Source organism: Rhinoraja longicauda, chromosome 10 (genome assembly GCF_053455715.1).
Source record: "Rhinoraja longicauda isolate Sanriku21f chromosome 10, sRhiLon1.1, whole genome shotgun sequence".
NCBI classification, from domain to species: domain Eukaryota; kingdom Metazoa; phylum Chordata; class Chondrichthyes; order Rajiformes; family Arhynchobatidae; genus Rhinoraja; species Rhinoraja longicauda.
In genome coordinates this window covers 22835453-22857398 of record NC_135962.1, presented here as the reverse complement: position 1 = coordinate 22857398, position 21946 = coordinate 22835453, and the positions used below count along the sequence as shown (strand labels likewise).

Sequence of the window (21946 nt, the reverse complement as noted above, 5' to 3'; positions counted from 1 at the left end):
GAACATGGAATCAGGTGAAAATGTAAATGGAGTACATTCTAACCTGATTCAATTAATCAAAGAAGCACTGGTAAAGATGAGCTCGAAAAGCAAAATCTGTGGATTCACCAAACAGTGGAAACTTTTATCGGGTTTACACAAGGTACTAAGGATGGCCATCAAACTACACACTCCATTGCTGAGAATGCTACACAACAGAGACGTGTAAGCATAGATATCATTTGACCTGAAGGCAGTGCTTCAAATGTCTCAAACTCTAAATTGATCTTCAATTCTCGTTCTTCATCTCGTGCATCTTGGACGCACTCTGCTCGTATGAAGGCTAAGGCAGACATGGCCGTTCTCGAAGAATAGGCTGCCATCACGGAAGACAGGCATGAGATTGAGGTACAGGAATAGAGAAAGGAGAAAAAACAGAAGAAGTGAGATGAAGAATTGAAAAACAAGGAAGAAGGACAGAAGAGAAGGCAATTGGAAATGGAGTTCGACAGGAAGAGGCAATTGGAAATGGAGCTCGATAGGAAGAGCCACAAGGAACAGCTTAGAAGATGGAAGGAACAATTGGAACAAGATACTGCAATAGCAGCAGCCAAGACAAGACTCAATGCACTTGAGGCTAGGAAATCAAGATGCAGCTTGACAGCAACTGATGGGATGAACTCTAATTTGAAAGGAGGAACATTCAAAGGCCCTAGCTTTGCTAAGGCAAGGGAAAAGCCGCAAACAGCCAAAAGCAGTTTGGCAACGACTACAGAACCTGACCTGTAGAAACACAGGTACAAGAAGATCATTCTGAAATACTTCATATTGAACAAAAGGACAAGGAAAAGAAATCAGAACAGAATGAAAAGCCAAGTGCGAGTGATGCTGTTCTCTCTCCTCAGATGTGTGACCATATCGGGGCCGGTAATGAAACTTACATCTCCTCCAAAGCAGTCCAAGCTGATCCATTGACTGGAGAATCTGGTCCTGAAAATACTTGTCTGAACACAGAGATGACTGAGACCAACTCGGAACTAATACCAGATATTAAACTGACTGTGTATGATGAAGCAGTTGAAGCAATACCAGAAAATCGGGAATCTTCGGATCAAGAAATGATAGAACTGGAAATTTCAGGGGATCCTGCACCAGAAAACCCAGCACACCTTGAAGACGTTTCAACCTAAGTAATTGCTGAAAAAACTAGTTCTGCAGAGAACTCTACAGTTTTTGTCGACGGTGGAAAACGAAATGAATCCATCACTAGCGAAGCTGAAGATGACCATCCAGAAATCTCTGTTCCACATGAAACTATCCTGGATGGTGAACTGAGAAAAGACCACAACAGCAGGGATGGAAATGGCTGCTCTGCCGCTGCTGTGAATCGAATATTTATTGCAAGCCAAGAAGAGCTTCTGGTTAAGCAATACAACCATGACTTCATAATGGAAAAATCCAGAGTTGACACAATGGTGCGAAAAGAATTACAGCTTCAACTGGACAAATCCATCTTCTGGACTGACAGTACAATGGTGCTTAGGTACATCAACAATGAAACCAAATGCTTTCAAACATTTATGGGAAACAGAATCTCTTTTGTAAGGGATGCTACTGACGTATCACAATGGAGATATGTTAGCACAAAGGAAAATCCTGCAGGTGAAGCATCAAGAGGATTGAAAGCAGACCGCTTCTTAAGCTGGAAGAGAAGAAGACTGAAGAAGATTCAGTCTAATGGACAGAATATTGGAGACTATACCAGAGGCACAAGGTTTCGTGCGTACTGTTCAACTTCAGACTAAAAGCAACATCTTGGAAAGACGGATAACCAAGATATGTCTGCTACTGGAAGCTGATACCTGAGTACAGCTCGGACTGGTGATCTTGAAGATTGATGATTCACTATAGTAGACTAGATGCCAATGTATAGTGCATGCTTTTTTGATTATGTATGAAATTCTTTTGGCTCCTTTTATTGTTTATTAGTAATTATTGCATTATACACTTATAACAATTAGGGGCCGGTGTGTAGGAGCTATTTTGTGTTTATTAGTTATTTTATTATATTATATTATTTTATATCCTGCTGTATCATTTTGGACACTAAGAGGTTAATACTATGCTTACATATGGGCTGGGCGGAGCCAGAGAACATCCAGCTCCGACATATTTCTTCGGTTCACGTGAAGAGGTGGCTGATAGGTCAGCCAGAGGAAGCTGCTGATAACATCGGCTGAAAGAACCTGCTGATAGAAGATCAGCAAGAAATATCTGCTGGAGATAAGATCTGGCAGTTTGAATAAGTCACGTAGATACAGTAGGACATTAGATTTTTACCAATTTTTATCAATAACAAGTCAATGACAAGAGATATGCAAATATGTTATATTGCAACTTCAAATAAATGACTAACTTCAAATGAAACGTTGTGGAGATCACTGTTGCTGATTGTTTGCGTCAAGAAAATCTCGTTCCAACTATCCTACGTCAATGGCAGCTTTGGAGCTTGATAAGAAAGACAAGAAGCTGGCCGTAATAGGTGAGTTGGCCAAAGAGCCTGTTTCCATGTTGTATGATTCTATGACATAACAACGAAGCAATTGGTCAGTTGTTCGTATCTGCCCCTTTAAGGGCCTGTCCCACTTAGGCGATTTTTTAGGCGACTGCCGGCGACTGTCAAAGTCGTAACAGATCGCCAAAATATTCTTTTACCCGATGACAATGACCACGACAATGCCGAGTCAGGTCGATACAAGTTACTTTTTTTGTGAAACTAGCACCTGGCTAAGAGATTACACCGTCTTCGGAAACATCGCAAAATTCCCACGCTTATCAATGCTTCTCCGGCGTCCTAATTTTCGCTGAAATCACTGACAAGTCTGTAATTACTTGATAGTTTTGAAATATAACATCTTGCCCGGGTTACTTGAAAACCAAGCTTCACGGTAACAAGGCATAAACTGGATTGACTTCCAGATTACTGATAGCAGTATTAAGAAATTTAATTTTAAACGTGGTTAAATGGATTTTTGTGCGAGTGTGGGCATTCTATGAAAATGTACGGGAGATACATATGTGGTTTCTGGGTTGCATATCTGGGTTGGGAGCCTACTTTAAAAGTAATCGCTGTTGGCCATAAACATCGCGAAATTCCCACACCTACCTGACCGTCAAACTTTCGCCTCCAATCTACCTGTCAAATGTCCTGACGGTAAATAAATTGGTTAAACACAAGTATTTAATGGTATCTTCAAATGACTTTACTTAATTTAATATTACGTGCTTCTAAATGCATCTGTGACAACCTAGCAAACCTGGGGACACATGCGACAGCGCCCGCAATAAGCAACGATACCTAGCGACAAGCCAGCTGTCGCCGAGAAATTTCAATCCGGTTAATTTCTCAGCGAAGCGCGGAAATCCACTACGATTCTTTGAAGACTCCTCACGATCATGCCCATGACACCCCGGCGAACTGTAGGCAACAGCCTAGTCGCCGGCAGTTGCCTTAAAATTGCCTAAGCGGAACAGGCCCTTTACCTCACCGCCACCTCACACACAACCTACAAATTCCCTGATTTTCTTATATTAAAAAATCTGTCCCTCTCTAGTCTTGAACGTACTTAGCAAATGAGCCTTCACAGTCTGCTCACTGTCTTCTGGTGAAGCATTTTTTCAGCACAGAATAGCTAACCCTTTATCTTAGATTTCTTAATCAGGCAAAACATTCACTTTACATCTACCACATCCTGGAAGAATTCAATGATATACAGCATGGGTTCAGCTTTCTGAATCTCTCCCCCTAGTGAAACTGTGCAGCCTCCTCAAGCAACTCAGGACTGAATCCAGTAAATCTTTGATGCATTCCCACTATCATAAACTTGGGTTAGAAACCCAATCTGTCTGCAATATTCCAAGTGTTGTTTCACTGGGATCCCCTTATTTTTAAGATAGGCTAAAAATTGGAATCCAAATCATCATGCTTTTTACATTTTATATGATGCAAAGTTTGGCTTGAATTTCCATTTATTTAATTTGAATTTTCCCTCCAAATGCTTTAATATTTTGGATAAAATGAAGAAATTACTTTTGATTTCTCTTCCAATGATTTGTGTCTTTTCTCAGTTTGCGATTAGTTCTTAATTTTTTGTTTTGAGATTTTGCACTCTGTGAGCAAAACTCAGAGATTTTGCTCACAGATAAATCATGATTTTAATGATGCTTTCTGATTTTTAGAAATAAAAACAAGGAATTGCAGATGCTGGTTTACAAAAAAAGACACAAAGTGCTGGATTAATTCAGCCGGTTAGGCAGCATCTCTAGAGAACATGGACGGATGACATTTCGGGTTGGACCTTTCTTCAGACTGTTTGTTGGGGGGGAGAGAAAACTGGAGGAGAGGAGTGGTAAGACAAAGCCTGTTGCACTGTGGGCCACACTGATGACTTGGAGATCGGCCTCTGAACAGACCACCCAAGGGCCGGTGGCTGGTAATCTCAAGGCCAAAGCAAGATTTGCCTCATTACAAACTTTACTAATACTGAAAAACGAACTTCCTCACAGGTTCAACACTTGTTTAGTTTAGTTCAGTTTTGAGATACAGCATGGAAACAGGCATTTCGGCCTACCAAGTCTGCACTGACCAACGATCACCCGAACACCAGTTCTATCCACCGCACAAGGGACAATATATAGAACCCAATTAACCTACAAACCTGCATAACCACACTTTGGAATGTGGGAGGAAACTGGTACACCCAGAGAAAACCCATGCAGTCACTCCATTAATATTAAAATGTTTGTGGTCATCAGAGGTAAACTTCTCATGATCAGTGCCACGTTTCTGGTAAGCACATGCGACAGATTCATTCACAGGGAGACTAAGATGATGTGATGGGCAAAGCAGGGCTACCCACAACTTCCCTGACTACTCACATCAGCTCGCAACATAACAGGCAAATGCTGATGTAATGAAAGTTATGAAAATAAGGATTAAGAAAAACCGTTGAAAATGGCAAAAAATGCAGGTACGGGGAATCTGAAATAAAAACAAAAAAGGTAGCAAGCATGCAGCAGGTTAGGTGTATGTGCGGAAAGAAAAACATTATTGATGTTTCAGTTCTAAGACCCTTTGTCAGTTTCTCTTCCTACAGATGCTGCCTGGCTTGCTGAGTGTTTCCAATATTTTCTGTTTTCATTTAATTAAAAATCATTAGTAGTTTCAAACTAAGATTCCATTGCCAGCACCAGTCTGGGGTTTTCTGTGGGTACATTAATCAGGTGCAGAGATTTCATGCTGGTATGCTGCATGCTTCGCAAGCTGGTCAATCCAAGCTAGCAGCTGGTGCCAGAGGAAGACCCAGAACGCGAGGGGCATGAGACAGAGTCTGGCGAGCAGCAAAGCAAGGGAAGCAGGAGGACAAGAAAAGCAACAGGGGCAAGTACTAGCTGAAGAGCAGCCACCTCATCTCACAGCACAGCAGAGAAGAGAGACACAGGCTGTATGAGTCTGTCTCGCCGAGAGATGCTTTTCTTAAGGAACCTGCTAAATAAGAATCACCAACACAAATTGAGTTATTAGCTCACACTGGAGAGTCAAGGGAGTCAGAGTGTTTTATTGTCACATGTACCAACAGGGAACAATGAAATTCTTACTTGCAGCAGCACAGCCGGTTTGTAAGCACAGTACTCTATAGATAGCATAATAAACAAACAAAAAAAAGTTAAATGAATAAATAAAACAATATAGTGCAAAGCAAAACAAAAACATTGACTTCTCCAACTTTAGATAATTCCTCTGTCCCTCTCTTCCCCTTCCCCTTCCCAGTTCTTCCTCTATCTTCCTGTCTCCACCTACGTCCTTCCTTTGTCCCACCCCCCTGACATCAGTCTGAAGAAGGGTCTCGACCCGAAACGTCACCCATTCCTTCTCTCCCGAGATGCTGCCTGACCTGCTGAGTTACTCCAGCATTTTGTGAATAAATGTACCAGCATCTGCAGTTATTTTCTTAAACAAAATTGGCAGTTGCCAGTGCAACCGAGTGCAACACCACATTCCTTAACATCAATGATTGTCCAGGAATCAGAAATAATGTGTGTCAGGGGTTATGGGGCGAAGGGGGGTTGAGAGGGAAGGATAGATCAGTCATGATTGAATGGCGGAATAGATTTGATGGGCCGAATGGCCTAATTCTGCTACTAGAATATATGAACTTATAATCTCTCATTCCCTCCTCTTTATGAAAACTAAATTTATTTACAATGTATCTAAAATCTTAAATTCTGAGAACTTAAACACATTTCTACAAATCTCCTGTTTGATGAGCCACACCTAGTTTAAATTAATTTGAGTCTGAAGAAGGGTCTCGACCCGAAACGTCATCCATTCCTTCTCTCCAGAGATGCTGCCTGACCCGCTGAGTTACTCCAGCATTTAGATACAGATACCTTAAATTAATTTGATCTTAACATAAAACACACATTTTTGGATGAGCTGCACACTGCTGTGTAAACTGTTGAAATATTAGCCTGTCTTCATCAATGGTGGGATAGTCAGAATTGTAGCAGTTGAGAGCAATATATATAACATCTTAAGCAGATTGGTATTCACTGGCTATGGAAATGCAGTGAGGGTTTAATCAAGTCATAGAGTTATACAGTACGGAAACAAGCCTTTTGTCCCAACTTGGCCACGCCCACACCTGTGCCTGTCACATTTGTCTGCATTTGACCAATATCCCTCTAAACCTTTCCTATGCATGAACCTGTCCAAATCCAAATGTCTTTTAAATATTTGTACCTGCCTCTACTACTTATCTGGCAGCTCATTCCGTACACCCATCACCATCTCTGTGAAAATCTGCCCTCGGGTGCTCTTTAAATCTTTCTTCTCCCATTTTAAACCTATGCCCCCTAGTTTTAAACTCCCCTAACCTAAGCAAAAAGATTGTCTCCGGCTATCTCATCTCTTCTTTTATTCAATCCATTTAGCTTAATCATAACCTTCCTGTAATATGGTGACCAGACCTGCACACAATTTTCCAGTTGTGTTCTCATCAATGTCTTGTACAGCTAATGATATTTAATTCATGTACTTAACGGCCCATCTGATGAAGGCAAGCATGCCATATGCTTTGGTAGACAAAATGCTGGAGTAACTCAGCGGGACAGGCAGTATCTCTTGAGAGAAGGAATGGGTGACGTTTCAGACTCATGCCATATGCTTTCTTCATCACCTTGTCTACTTGTGATGCCACTTTAAGAGAACTATGTCTTTGCATCTCTTGCTCTCGCTGTTCTCCAGTACTCCACAGGGCTCTGTTATTCACAGTGCGTTTTCTGTTCTGGTTTAACTTATCAAAATGCATCACTTTGTTCTTGTGCAAGTTACATTTTGTCTGCCATTCTTTTCCTCACTTTCCAGTTGATCTAGATCCAATTGTAACTTAAGGCAATCTTTTTCACTGTCCCCACATTCACCAATTTTGGTGTCATCCACAGACTTACTAATCATATCACCTACATTCTTATCCAACTTGTTTCAAGCAATGAAAAATCCCTTAGTGAGTTGACGTTCATTTAGATCAATTTAGAACTGATGAACTATCAGCATAAGACGCAAAATATTTCACACAGCTCATAACTTTTGCATCCGATCATTATAGAAACATAGAAACATAGAAAATAGGTGCAGGAGGGGGCCATTCGGCCCTTCGAGCCAGCACCGCCACTCATTGTGATCATGGCTGATCATCCACAATCAGTAACCTGTGCCCAACCTCTACCCATATCCCTTGATTCCACTAGCCCCCAGAGCTCTATCTAACTCTCTCTTAAATTCATCCAGTGATTTGGCCTCCACTGCCCTCTGTGGCAGAGAATTCCACAAATTCACAACTCTCTAGGTGAAAAAGTTCCTTCTCACAGTTTTAAATGGCCTCCCCTTTATTCTAAGACTGTGACCCCTGGTTCTGGAATTCCCAACATTGGGAACATTTTTCCTGCATCTAGCTTTTCCAATCCTTTTATAATTTTATATGTCTCTATAAGATCCCCTCTCATCCTTCTAAACTCCAGTGAATACAAGCCTAGTCTTTTCAATCTTTCCTCATATGACAATCCCGCCATCCAAGGGATCAATCTCATGAACCTACGCTGCACTGCCTCAATTACAAGGATGTCCTTCCTCAAATTAGGAGACCAAAACAGTACACAATACTCCTGATACGGTCTTTTTCTCCTTTCCTCTGCAAGCAATCATCCTTCATTCACCTGTTCTTGTCACCTTCAATCGCCCACATTGAGGGCAGAGAGGGCACCAAGAGAATGAAAAGTGTAAAAGAAGTGTTATCATACACGATATATCCTTAAACCTGTAAAGAAAGTAATTTGGGCACATGAGGTCTGTGCCAGTTCACAGAACAATCTCATTCCCTGAATAATTTACTGCACAACCTCACCTTGTCATCTCCCACATATTCCTCTGTCTCTTGTCTGTTTCAGCAGTGGACTCCAAGTTGTAAGAATGGAACAAAAGGGGATCTAAATGCTTCAGACAGCAATAAACCTGGCATTGCTCGTCATATCCAATCATTGCCAGAATGGTGTGAGAGGTATGGTGTGTATCTACTTACTTCACAATTATGTGGCCTGCTATATTGAGAATGTAATTTGCAGCAGGAAAACATCACTCAATGTCAGGCAGCAATCAAGATTAAACTTGTGTATGTTGACCAGACAGGCATGACATCTGCAACTTTTCTAGGTGAAGCCTAGTAGGATCTTCAGTGATGCCAGCAGCTGTCACACTGGTGTCACGATCCTCAACACAATGAAGAATATTTTTCCCTAAGTAGGACGCAATTGAAATGTGCTAGTGGCTCGGGATTCATTAATGACAAGGTGGTATCAAATCAAAAATCATTACATTCGTCCCTAAACTTTAGCACGCCACTATATTTCCTGTTTGACAACACTTACGTGAGTTTGATGTCCTGGCATCATGTCAGAATGAGAGGCTGTAGCTTGGCTCCTGGAATGCTGTTTTTATCTTCTTTAGTCCACACAAATGCACTTGATAATCCACCGAGCTGTTTTTCTCCATGGGCTAGCACGAGGCTTCTGCCCACATAATTGATGGGGCATTCTGAGCTGGCGAGCTGTGGGGTGTGGGTGAGCATGCGGCTTGAGGACCATGGTGTGAGGTGAGTCGGTGCCCTTGTGAGAGGTGATGGCAATGTCTTGAAGCTGCCAACAGATGATCTCTCAGGGGACTGGGCACACAACGGTGTAATGACCTACCAATCTCCAGAACCACAGTTGCAACAGAAAGATCTTAACTTGGAAGTGTCAGCCCTGTTTTCCTCACTCTTCTCCTCAGAGTCAGAACTGCACGTAGTGTGGTCAGATGAATTGTGAAGGTGTGAGAGCTCTTGCAGAATAGAGACTAGACGGTATCGGCTACATACCTGCTCCTACAGCAGTGACCCCCATAAACTAAAAATCACTCCGCCCATGTGGCATCCCTTTGGTCTCAAGAACCAGGGGCTGCTCAATGACTTACATCCTTGCATCCAGTGACAGTGGCAATCTAAGTAGAAATGTTGCTCTTTGGGAACAGTGATCTGTACATAGGTGGCTTCTGTTTGGTCAGTGAAGACATCAAATCACTCCCAGGTCGAAAATCACTGTTTCTTGAAAAGTTCCAAACTGCGTCCTTGTGGCAGGATCTTTCTGTGGATATAGCAAAGTGGCAAGACATCCTGTGACATCGATCTATACTTCAACAGTACATGTAATCTGCATCAATTCAAGTTGTTGTTGATGCTTGTGGATAGTGAGTGCAGAAATCATGAGTGAATGGGACTATGTTAATCAGTACATGGATGTAAGAGCTTTGGATGATTTTAATAAAGGAGGGTAATTGAGAGTGTTGGTATAACCAAGAGTACAAGCAACAAAGGATGATCGAGAGGTTTCATCAGATATGAGCTGAAGGAGTGTCGCAGTTGAGTGTTGCTAAGAAGGTAGGCAGTCTTTGTGATGTTGCTAAATGGTCTTAAGTTTATTCCAATGGGAAGTATGACAGCAGGGTTATCAACAACAGCCATCTTCCATGGAGACAAATGGTTTTCAGAGGTACTGAAGATCATGACTTTGAACTTTCCAATATTTGACGGATATTTCTGCCTATGCACAGATGTCAGTCAAACAATGTAGAGACTCTGGAGGCCTCAAAGTGCAATCTCGAGATTTCCATGCTGGACCTAAACACTTGGCCAATTTAAAAACTGTGCCATCGACTGCAAAAAAAATAGAATCAATTTGCAACACACGTAAGACCATGATTAAATTAGTGCATTATTCAGGAAGGCCCAGAATGCTTCACAGTCAACAAGTTTGCTTTGGTATTACAATAGTTATCAAGGCCAATGGTGAAGTAAATGTGAATACAGTCAGATTTTTACAAACTGATAATCAGTAAGTAGCTTCATAAACTCCAATTTAGTTTTGGCTCAAGAAGAATACTCCTGGGTTATTGTCATATAATCCATGGTAATCCTGAAGAACCACCTAAATGGACAAGCAAAATCTTTGTTTATAATTTCAGATGACTCGTGAAACTTCTTAAAATTAAGTACTTACTCAGCACATCACTGGAGCTGCAATTAGAGCTGTTTGGCCAAAAGCAGTTTCTGGTGCTTAGGGATTCCAGGATGACGGGCCGTTATCCTGGAGGATTAGAAAAATACTCCAAAGAGAGTGGCAGATGTTTGTTATTCATCAACAGCAATTATCGTTGGGTCAATAGTTATTTTTGAATTTGATGGATTTTAAATAAAGCATTAAGAAATATGGACACACTGTGGGAAGATAGAGTTAGACAACAGATGTCATTAAATATCAGAATATGTTTGGGAGGCTAAATAGCCTACTCCAGCATTGAGGCGACCAGAACTGCACACAACGCTCCAATTATGGCCTAACAAAATCAGCTGCAATGTAACTTCTTCACTCTCAACTCAGTGCCTCAACTGGTGAGGGCAAGCACAGCATATGCTTTCTTTACCACTCTATCTTTTGTGTTGCCACTTTCAGGGACCTAACGACTTTGATCCTCTGTACATCAATGCTGTTAAGGATCTTGTCATTAACTGTACAGATTCCCCTTTCATTCAACCTCCCAAAGAGCAGCAGCTTAAATTACTTAGATTAAATTCCATCAGCCATTTCTGCAACTGATGTATATCCTGCTGTGTCCTTTGACAGCCTTCCTGAAGGTCCGGAACTCCACCAATTTTGGAGTTGTCTGTAAACTTGCTAACCAGCCCATCTATATTTATGTCCAATTCATTTATATATATCGCAAACAATAAAAGTCCCTGCACAGAAACACCACTAGTCACAGACCTCCAGCCAGCGCAGACTAACACCCTTCCATCACTACTCTCTATCTTCTATGGGTAAGCTGGTTCGGTATCCATACTATCATATCACCATGGATCTCATGCATCTTAATCTTCTGAATCAGCCTACCATGAGGGACTTTATCAAATGTCTTATGAAAATCAATGTAGACACCATCCACTGCCCTACCACATCAATCTCCTTTGTCACCTCAAAAAACTCAATTGTTAGTATAACTTGTAAGGGCCTGTTCAGTGGAAGTCTAATCTGAGCAGCAGTGAGAATATCATTAATTCCATTAATGTTCTGATGTCTTTGGGTAGCTTTGTTCCCCATTTTGGTGACATTTGGAAATAAGTTAATAAAGTAGGAATTGACCAAGTTGGATCAATTTTACTTTTGTATTCAGACACGTGAGGGCAATTTTCCCATAATTCCATAAATACCAGTATTTTGGCTGCACTGAAGAAGCTTAACAAAGGCCATGGCTAGTTCCAGAAGACTAAATGAATGTGTTCATATACCACATAGGCAGTTCCTCTCTTCTCAGGTGTATTTCCAACATCTGCCAGCATCTGCAGTTCCTTGTTTCGACAAATAACCTACCAATCTGTACATCTTGGGGTTACATGGAAAAAACGGACATATCCAGAAGAAACCCACATGATCACAAGATAACCGTGCAAACTCAATGCAGATAGCACATAAGGTCAGGAGTGAATAGGTATCTAAAGTGTATGAGGTACTGGCTGTGCTAGCTGTGCCACTATGCCATCTTTGGGCTTAATGCGCAGGCTACAGCAAAAGCCCCAAATGAGGTAATGGCCCAATCAGACAGACCTGTCCATGTTCTCCAGTAATGTTGTCTGACCCACTGAGTTACTCCAGCACTTTGTGTCCTTTTGGTAGGTTATTTGGCCACTGTAAGTAGCCTTTAATGTGTAGATGAGTGGAGTCCACATGACATCATAGGATTTACAGCATATAGTTTTTTTTAATTGAGTCAAAGTTCTCAAACCACCTTCTTGGGATTTGAACCTCTTCATCTGGATTAATTGTTGAGCAACATAACAACTATGATACAATGACTGATATGAGGATGGTTTTTCAACCGATTTAGATAGAATATACAAAAAGCTGGATGAACATAGTTCAAAGCCTAGTTTACTAAATGAACAAATTATATGGCTTATAAATTATTTGTTCTAATTGAAAATAAGGTGTAAATGTTTCTGTATTTACCATTTGTTCCTTGCTCATTGTCCAATTTCCCATCGTACCAACCATTAATGTAAAATGTAAGCTTTATTCCTGTCAGACTGTAACATTTAAACAAATAAGATAGCTGCATTTGCTGAATAGGGAGATTACAGCTTTTTTTCCAGTTGTGCTAAATTTATATTAGAGTATTCAGCCTGCTTTTCCAATTTTTAAGTTTAAACTACTGTGCGTGATTAATTGATGACTTTTTCACTCAAATCTCTGAAAAGAACTATGAAATTCAGAATCCAGAGCAGTAATGTAGGGTAAAGAGAAAGATGTTTAGTCTCTTAAGCTTTTTCGACCATAGTTTGGGATTGATCTGTTTCAGACCTACATTTAATCACTTTACTTTGGACTTTATTTTAGAGATACAGCGCGGAATCAGGCCCTTTGATCCACTGAGTCCGCACCTACCAGTGACCACCCTGTACACTAGCACTATCCTACACAGTAGGGACAATTTACAATTTTACCAATGCTAATTAACCCACAAATCTGTATGTCTGGAGTGTGGGAGGAAACCAGAGCACCCGGAGAAAACCCAGGTATTCACAGAGAGAAGGTACCAACTCCATACAGACAAGCACAGGATCATAGTCAGGATTGAACCAGGGTCTCAGGCGGTGTAAGGCAGTAACTATACCGCTGTGCCACTGTGCCACCCTTGAAGAAGGGAATTCCGCACAGACATAACTTGTACAATATAACTGGAAACATCCCCCAGAACAATGGCATTATATGAGCTACTGATAGAACTAAATGTAAATTATCACCGATGACCAATACAGCTGTCTATATAAATGGCGGAGTGGATTAAATTGAGGTAATCAGTTGCCCAGGCAGGGGCGTCTCATTGGATTCGCTGCACTGAAAAAGAATTTGATATGTTAATCTTGATACTTTCTATTTCTTTTCACTACATATTTCAAACTGTAAGTTTTTTTTATTGGAAGCAAGGCTTTGCCTCAGGAAGCTGCAATCTGCTGTGAACATGAATAAAGGCAGCTTTGGAAAAGGCCCACATGGTTTCTTGTTGACACCTGTTGTCTTCCCTGTGACTTTTACTGTACTTGAGTTCATTTAGCTTCTAGCATTTACAAACCACTCTTCTGCTCATTCAGTGATATGGCACATTGGGAGCCCAGTCTTGATTTTCAGAGATCTGATTCAGCTTAGATGGGAAAAGCAGTTCTCCTCTAACATGGTGAGATAACGCTGGTGGAATCTTTGATCATAAATAAATTGATAACAGTGGTTCTGTGCAACCTACCTCAGGCTGGTTTCCTTTCAATCGTTGCATTGCATCTTATCCTCAATCTCTCTAAAGGGAAGGAATGTTCCCAAATGTATTCCTATCACAGCTAACAGAGGCTGTTTCCATTTCAGAGGTCAACTATCGTTTAAGAGAAGGGAAAAGTGGGGAGTAATCTCAAAAATAGCAACAAAAAAAAGGGAAACCTACAGAGAAGGGCACACCAAAACAGAAGGTCAAACAAGAGTATCCACACAACTTTCAAAATTAGACACAAAGTGCTGGAGTAACTCAATGGGTCAGGCAGCATCTCTGAAGAACATGTATAGATGACGTTTTGGTCAGGACCTTCCTTCAGACCCTTTTTATCCTTGTTCTCCAGAGATGCTGCATCACCCGCTGAGTTCCTCCACCACATTGTACCTTTTTTTGTGTAAACCAGCATCTGCTGTTCCTTGTTTCTGCAAAATTTGAATCGATGATCTAATAGCTGGGAAATGAGTGTGCAAGCGAACCTCTCTCAAGCTAATGGATTGTCATGATGTTTCTTCAGTGTACAATTGCTGAAAAATGCAGTGGGAGCATCTTACTTAACATACTTTTTAAAGTCAATAGTGAGACATTGGTAGTCCAGGATTATGAGCCACTGGCCCCTGTAAGACATAGAACGCTTCCATTGCATTTTCAACACTTCATCATGAGTGTTATAGCTCCCCTTAGATTTGGCGTCTGCAGGTGCAATCCAGCAGACAGTCTCCACTATAAGCCTAAGAAGTATAATTGGGAAAAATATGCCTTACTCCTTAATGTACTATTTGAGGTATACTTATTTGAAATTATGCTGCAGTGTGAAAATTAGCAGATGATTCGCACACAGCAACGTCCCACAGATAGTAAAGTGATATTGGCTTCATGGTCTGTTTTAGTGTGCTGATTAAAGGTGTGAAAATCAGCCAGAACACAAGGCCAAATCCCTTGATCTTCTGAGATCTTTTATATCCACTTAAGATGACAGACATACCCTTGGAGTAATGTCCCTTCTGAAATATGTCCTCTCCAACAGTGCCCCACTCCCTCGATACTGCAATGGAACCTCAGTTCACATTGATGTGCATATCCCTCTGGAGAGGGAGTGGAGCCCTCAACCTTTTGACTCAAACAAGATCACTACCAGCTGAATCACAGCTAACATGCTGTTTGTAACTGAGCCCATTTTATGCAAGCTCCCAGCAGTGATGCTATGTTAAGGGTGCTATAGTCAGGAAATGCATGAGAGGAAAGTCATGACTTAATTTGCTTAATTTCCATAGACTACTGCAGTCATTAACCAGCTTTCTTCAAATTATTTAACAAATACGTTAATAATGTAGAGGGAGGAATTTTATACAAAAGTGTTAATGTGCCTGTCACTAATATTGCAGAAGGCAATTTCAGCGCTTTAGTATCATGAAACTGAAATTGTCTGAATGGTATCACAACAGCAGGGTTGAATATCATTAAGAGTTATTGAGGACTGGGATGTGAGATAACTTTGAATAGAAGGTGTACAGTTAAAGTAGGTCTCAGGCCTATTAATTCAGCCTGCTTTCGGCCACACTGAATAAATTTGTTGTTAATCATGTCACTGCCAATGTTGAAAATTCTCCAACCATATTGATTTTTATGGCATTTTCCATTCTGCCTTGCATTATCCATTCTGCCTTGTTGCTAACAGTTAACTGACATATTCTCACATCAGAAAAGACCCAGATATTGCAAACAACAAACTGTCATAAGTAAAGAATTAGTCTCCAATATTTATGATTAAATGACAAGAATAAGTTAGCAATTTTTTGTATGCTTTGTGTTCCCCTGTCATTTATTTTGGACACTTGCAATATACAACCTGATTCTGGGTAGTGTGATATATCGGTATTTTGGAGACATTAGCAATTCAGAGATGCACAGGAGATTCTCATGAGTTTTCCATCTAAAGTTTGCCTCACATTGATAGTGTGCTGCTGTCATCTTTGTAAACTTCCTGACTTTCGTCAGGACAGCACAGTTGCGTAGCTGATAGAGCTGTTGCCTCACAGGACCAGAAACCCAGGTTCACTTCTGACCTCAAGTGCTATCTGTATGGAGTTTACATGTTCTCCCTGTCACGTGGGGGCTCTGGGTTTCCTCCTACATCTCAGAAAACATGCGGGTTGGTCGGTTAATTGGCTACTGTAAACTTGCCCCTAAATGTGTAGGGAGCGGATATGAAGGTGGGATAATGTAGAGCTAGCATGAATGGGTGATCAATAACCGGTATGGATTAGGGGGGCTGTAGGCCATAGATCAATGCTGTGTCTTTAAAATAAACCAAAATAAAACAATAGCTTAATGATTTGAATTAATGCAAATGAACAAACTAAAATAATTACCAGTTTTAATTTGTGTTACTGAATAATATATTTGATGACAGTGAAAGGATTGCGTTATTTTATATAGAAAATGGTGTAATCCACAAAGCATTGCTAGGCATTTAACTAAAACTGGTATGTAAATCACAGTGTTGGAGATTTCCCATAGTTTACAAAAACAGGCATCTGGCAGAAAGGAAAATCCTGTATAAAGTGAACATACTGGGACTTCCTGCTGTTTCAGCAGTGCTGCGTCCCTGGGTGAGACATCTGTTGTATAAATATCAAATCCTGATACCTTTTTTGTCATGAGATTCTCTTTTTTAATGCACTATTCCTTTTGTTCCTCAGCACGCATCCGTAATATCTTCATAATTTAATTTATTTATAACTGGCTAATTTTCTAATAGAGTGCTGAAGAAAAGTCTTTATTGAGAATTAAAAAACAATTATTACAACCTTGGTTAAATTTCTTCACTTCCTTTGAGGCATAGTATAGATCCAGATGTTATCCCTTTCACACATGCTGGGTGACATTGTATCATCGTGACCCTTTCTTTTGTAAAAACCCATGGCACCATCTCTGCAGTAATGACTACACTAGCCCCCGGCCTGACCACAGCTGTCTCTGTGCATTTTTTTCCTGTATCTTTCTCGTTATTTGCCATCATCTTTCAGTGAAACAGATTTTGATCAAGAGGACATTAAGGTACCTTACTTATCGTCCCTGTTTTAAAAATGGCATCAATAATGCAGCAAGAAATCTTTCAAAAATCACAATAAGTCATATCTGTGTTTTATGTTAATACGCTGATAATTCTCTTAAACAGGTAAATCCACCAAATAACTGATTCATTTGCATGTATTGAGGTTCTAACACATACATGTTTAATATAACAACTTTGATCATATATCATCAAAATTACATAACAAGGGAAACAGTAGTCCAATGATTGGCCATGAAAACAAATTGTGCTTTGTTTTAGCTAATTATGATACATTATTCTTGCTAACAGATCAGGTTTCTAGTGATTGTATTCTTTCTATTAAGTTTATCCCATTCCTTCTGTTACTTGAACTTTGCTCCACAAAAGCTCGTCATTCTCCTGTATTTTCATGTGACCACTCTTTACGCTTGAGCATATTGAATGAAGTACAGCGAGCTATTTGTTTTTTTTGTGGCCTCACATCTATGTTTTGCCCACAGGTGAACACCACTTAGATTTCTGGATGTTGATCAGATGCAGAGGTCATTTTTATCCTCTGCTTAGTTTACTTTCTGGAGACCAATAAAGGCCTCTCTAAATGACCACAAACTCACACCATACATAAGTGCACTTCTGAAGGGAAATGCCTGTAGTTGCCTCTCATCTTGAGCCAGTTACTCTGGGAAACAAGCTGTATTGATTGAATGAACAGTTATGCTTCAACACTAACGAAAACTAAGGTAATTTAACCTGGGACGGATTATTTTCTGTCATTGAAGTTCTTTATGTCACTGCAGTTGATACACTTGGGTGTGTTCTCGTACACACACATAAAATATTTGCAATTACAGAGCCTCTAGATAAAATTAACCAAGAAAGTTTCATAAGTAGTGTAATACATCCTGTGCCATTTTCTATTTGCTGCAATTCTCAAGATGGTGGTTGGCAGCTTCTTGTCACTCACATTTTTCATTATTTTGTCAGTCACACTAAAAAGCCCTGGAATAGAATAAAACATGTATATTTTGATGCTTTTATAAATACAATGATGCAAATCAAGTATGGTATGGATGCAAAATACATTAAAACATAAATGCAGTCATATAAATGTATCTTGGGTGCTAGAAATATAATGCAGATATACGAGTAGATACGGGAAGTGAAACAAAATATTCTGTGATGTTATTTTCTACTTGAGACCAACAAAACTAAAATTGCTATCAAATAAACAGAGTGATCGTTGAACAAGTGAAAGTAGATGTTATCAATTTAAAATCATTTTATATCCTGTTTCGGAGTGATTGAATTAAATCGAAAAAGGCCTTATATCTGAACAAAACCACTATTCAGCAAAGATGATAGGATTGGCTAACACTGATTGGGAAACAATATTGAAATGTATGATAGCCAATAAGTGATGGTGAACATTTAAAGAAATAATTAATAAGTTACAGCAAATAGACATCTCAGAAATTCATCGCTGGTCAGTGGGACTAACTGCTAAACCATTGTGGCAATGTTTTAAGCTCTGAGTCTGAAATTCAGTTCTGAAGCAGAGTACAATGTTCTGATGCATAGAAACATAGAAAATAGGTGCAGGAGGATGCCATTTGGCCCTTTGAGCCAGCACCACCATTCATTGTGATCATGGTTGAACATCCACAATCAGTAACCTGTGCCTGCCTTCTCCCCTTTTCCCTCAATTCCACTAGCCCCGAGAGCTCCATCTAACTCGCTTTTAAATTCATCCAGTGAATTGGCCTCCACTGCCTTCTGTGGCAGAGAATTCCACAAATTCACAACTCTCTGGATGAAAAAAATTATTCTCACCTCAGTTTTAAATGGCTTCCCCTTTATTCTTAGACTGCCCCCTGGTTCTGGACTCCCCCAACATTGGGAACATTTTTCCTGCATCTAGATTGTCCAGTCCTTTTATAATTTTTATTCGTCTCTATAAGATCCCCTCTCATCCTTCTAATCTCCAGTGAATACAAGCCCAGTCTTTCCAATCTTTCATCATATGACAGTCCCTCCATCCCAGGGATTAACCTTGTAAACCTAAGCTGCACTGCCTCAATAGCAAGGACATTCTTCCTCAAATTAGGAGACCAAAACTGCACACAATACTCCAGATGTGGTCTCACCAGGGCCCCTATACAACTGCAGAAGAACCTGCTTGCTCCTATACTCAAATCCTCTCATTATGAAGGCCAGCATGCCATTTGATTTCTTCACTGCCTGGTGTACCTGCACGCTTACTTTCAGTGACTGGTGTACAAGGACACCAAAGTCTCGTTGCACTTCCCCTTTACCTAATCTAACACCATTGAGATAATAATCGGTCTCTTTGTTTTTGCCGCCACATGTGGATAACCTCACATTTACGGGAGGAATGTTTCACAATACACAGTCCATCGCACCATGCTGCGTATGGGGCTAGGTAGCCGCAGACCGGTCATAGTGCCCATGATGACCCCTCTCCACCCTCAAAAGCACCTACATTGGGCACGCGAGCATCGGAACTGGACCTTGGAGTAGTGGAAGAAGTTCGCCTGGTCCGATGAGTCCCATTTTCTTTTAGATCACGTGGATGGCCGTGTACGTGTGCGCCGTTTTCCTGGGGATGTGATGGCACCACTGTGGGAAGACGACAAGCCGGTGGAGGGAGTGTGATGCTCTGGGCAATGTTCTGCTGTGAAACCCTGGGTCCGGCCATTCACGTGGACGTCAGTTTGACACATGTTACCTACCTAAACATCGTTGCAGACCAGGTACACCCCTTCATGGCAATGGTATTCCCTGATGGCAGTGGCCTCTTTCAGCAGGATAATGCGCCCTGTCACACTGCACACATTGTTCGCGAATAGTTTGAGGAACATGATGAAGTGTTCACAGTGTTGCCATGGCCTCCAAATTCTCCAGATCCCAATCTGAATGAGCATCTGTGGGATGTGCTGGATCGCCAAGTCCGATCCATGGCAGCTCCACCTCGCAACTTACAGGACTTGAAGGATCTGCTGCTAATGTTTTGGTGCCAGATACCACAGGACAGGACAGTCCTCAGGACAGGGCAGGACCCACCTCGGTGGGTCGACGCTGTTTTGGCGGCACACGGAGGACCAACAGCATATTAAGCAAGTAGCATAATGTTTTGGCTCATCGTGATATATATATATATATATATATCAGGAAGAGAAAGAGACAGAGAGACAGAGAGAACATAGAACAGTACAGCACAGGGAATGCCTATCGGCCCGCAATGTTTGTGCCGAACATGATGCCAGGTTAAACTATCTCATCTGCCTGTACATGATCCATATCTCTGTTCCTTGCACTTCCATGTGCCTATCTAAAAGCCTCTTAAATGACACTATCGTATCTGCCTCCACTGCCACTCCTGGCAATGTGTTCCAGGCCCCCACCACTCTCTGTGTAAAAACATCCCCGCATATCTCTATTACATTTTTCTCCACTCACCTTAGATACGTTATATGATAACATAGAATGGAATAAGGAATGAAAACCATACAAGAAAGGAGGTAGCTAATATGGGAAGTAAATATGGTGAAAAATCTGGGGAAGAGACATAATGTTGGGAAAATATATAAGATTGAAAATTGGGAGGATTTTGCAGTTCAAAAAAGAATGAACAAGTGACAGAAAATAGAAAACAAGAGTAAACTTGCAAGTGACATGACAATAGATTGTTAAATGGGGTTGTTGTCGGTGGTAGTTGGGAGATTATCAACATTGGAAACAACAACTTGGGAAAATACTATAATTTATTACTGGATGAGATGGAATGTCAAAATGTAAGTCAAGTTGGATTTATGAAAGTAAAATCATGCCTGTAAAGTCTGTTGGAAAGTTTTAAAGTTGTAGCTATTAGGCGAGGGAAGGGAGAATCCAACAAAAATATTCAAACCTCAAAGTTTAATACAAAAATGGTTAAGGTTGGTGGATCTGGAGATAATATATGAGCTTAGATTGAAGATTGGTTAAAGAATAAAATACATAGAGTAGGAATAAATGAGTCATGTTCAGATTGGTACTAGTTGGTTACCTGAAGGGTTAGTGCATGAAATTCAATGATTGAAAAGATATACAAATAAAGTTAGTTGGTGAGCCTGCGTATAATGCATCCAAGTCTCTCAAAGGTACAAACCTATGGATGACATTAAATTGTAACATGGATGCATAAATTGACATAGAATAAATACCCAGATGATCCCATCCCTACTTAGTAGTGCTAGACAACACTCAATGCCATTTCTGGAAGTCAATGGAACCAAATTTCAGTAATGGAGTAGAACATGCAATCATTTAGCACTCTCCACTGGAGATACATTTCTAGACAACAGAGAGGTTGTATGAAAGGGCAAGATATGGCAGGTGGGGTATACTGCTTGGAAAAGTGGAGATATTCAATTTGTTTGAAAAAATAGAAAATCAGAAAAAAATTAAGATCTGAAAGATTATGACAATAGATGTTGCAAACTATCTGGATATACATATGCCTGAATCATCGGAAGCTACCATGCTGATACAGCAAGTGATCCAAAATGCATTTGGTTGGCAGTTAAATTACAACGAGATTAGAGTATTAGTGCAAAGAAATCTTACCAGAATTATAAAAACGTTTCTTTCTTTTTATTGTCTCTGGTACTGTAAGGCAACAACTCTACCCCTGCACCACTGGGCCGCCCTTAATAATCTTTGAAATTTTCCCCCCAAGAGGAGTGTGGTTGGTCAGTCACCAAGCATATTGAAAGATTATGGAATTATCGGATGGTACGAGAATTAAAGGAAGTAGGAAACCAGACAAGTATTTTGGGAGGCAGATCAGCCACAATATCCTTGACTGTCAAAACATGGTTCAAGAGCGAATGGGCATTTTTTTCCCTTCTGGTTTATTTTCCAATTGTGAACAATATTAAAAAATAAAAATA

General features: G+C 40.5%; 1 long non-coding RNA gene across 3 annotated transcripts in view; it reads right to left on the bottom strand.

Moving 5' to 3' along the window:
* Positions 1-17363: 17363 nt before the first annotated feature.
* Positions 17364-21946, bottom strand: part of LOC144597623 (uncharacterized) — a 98912-nt gene continuing 94329 nt past the window's right edge. For all 3 annotated transcript variants that reach the window (XR_013547769.1, XR_013547770.1, XR_013547771.1), the window contains exon 3: positions 17364-17996. This is a non-coding gene — a long non-coding RNA (uncharacterized LOC144597623). The remainder of the gene's footprint in view (positions 17997-21946) is intronic.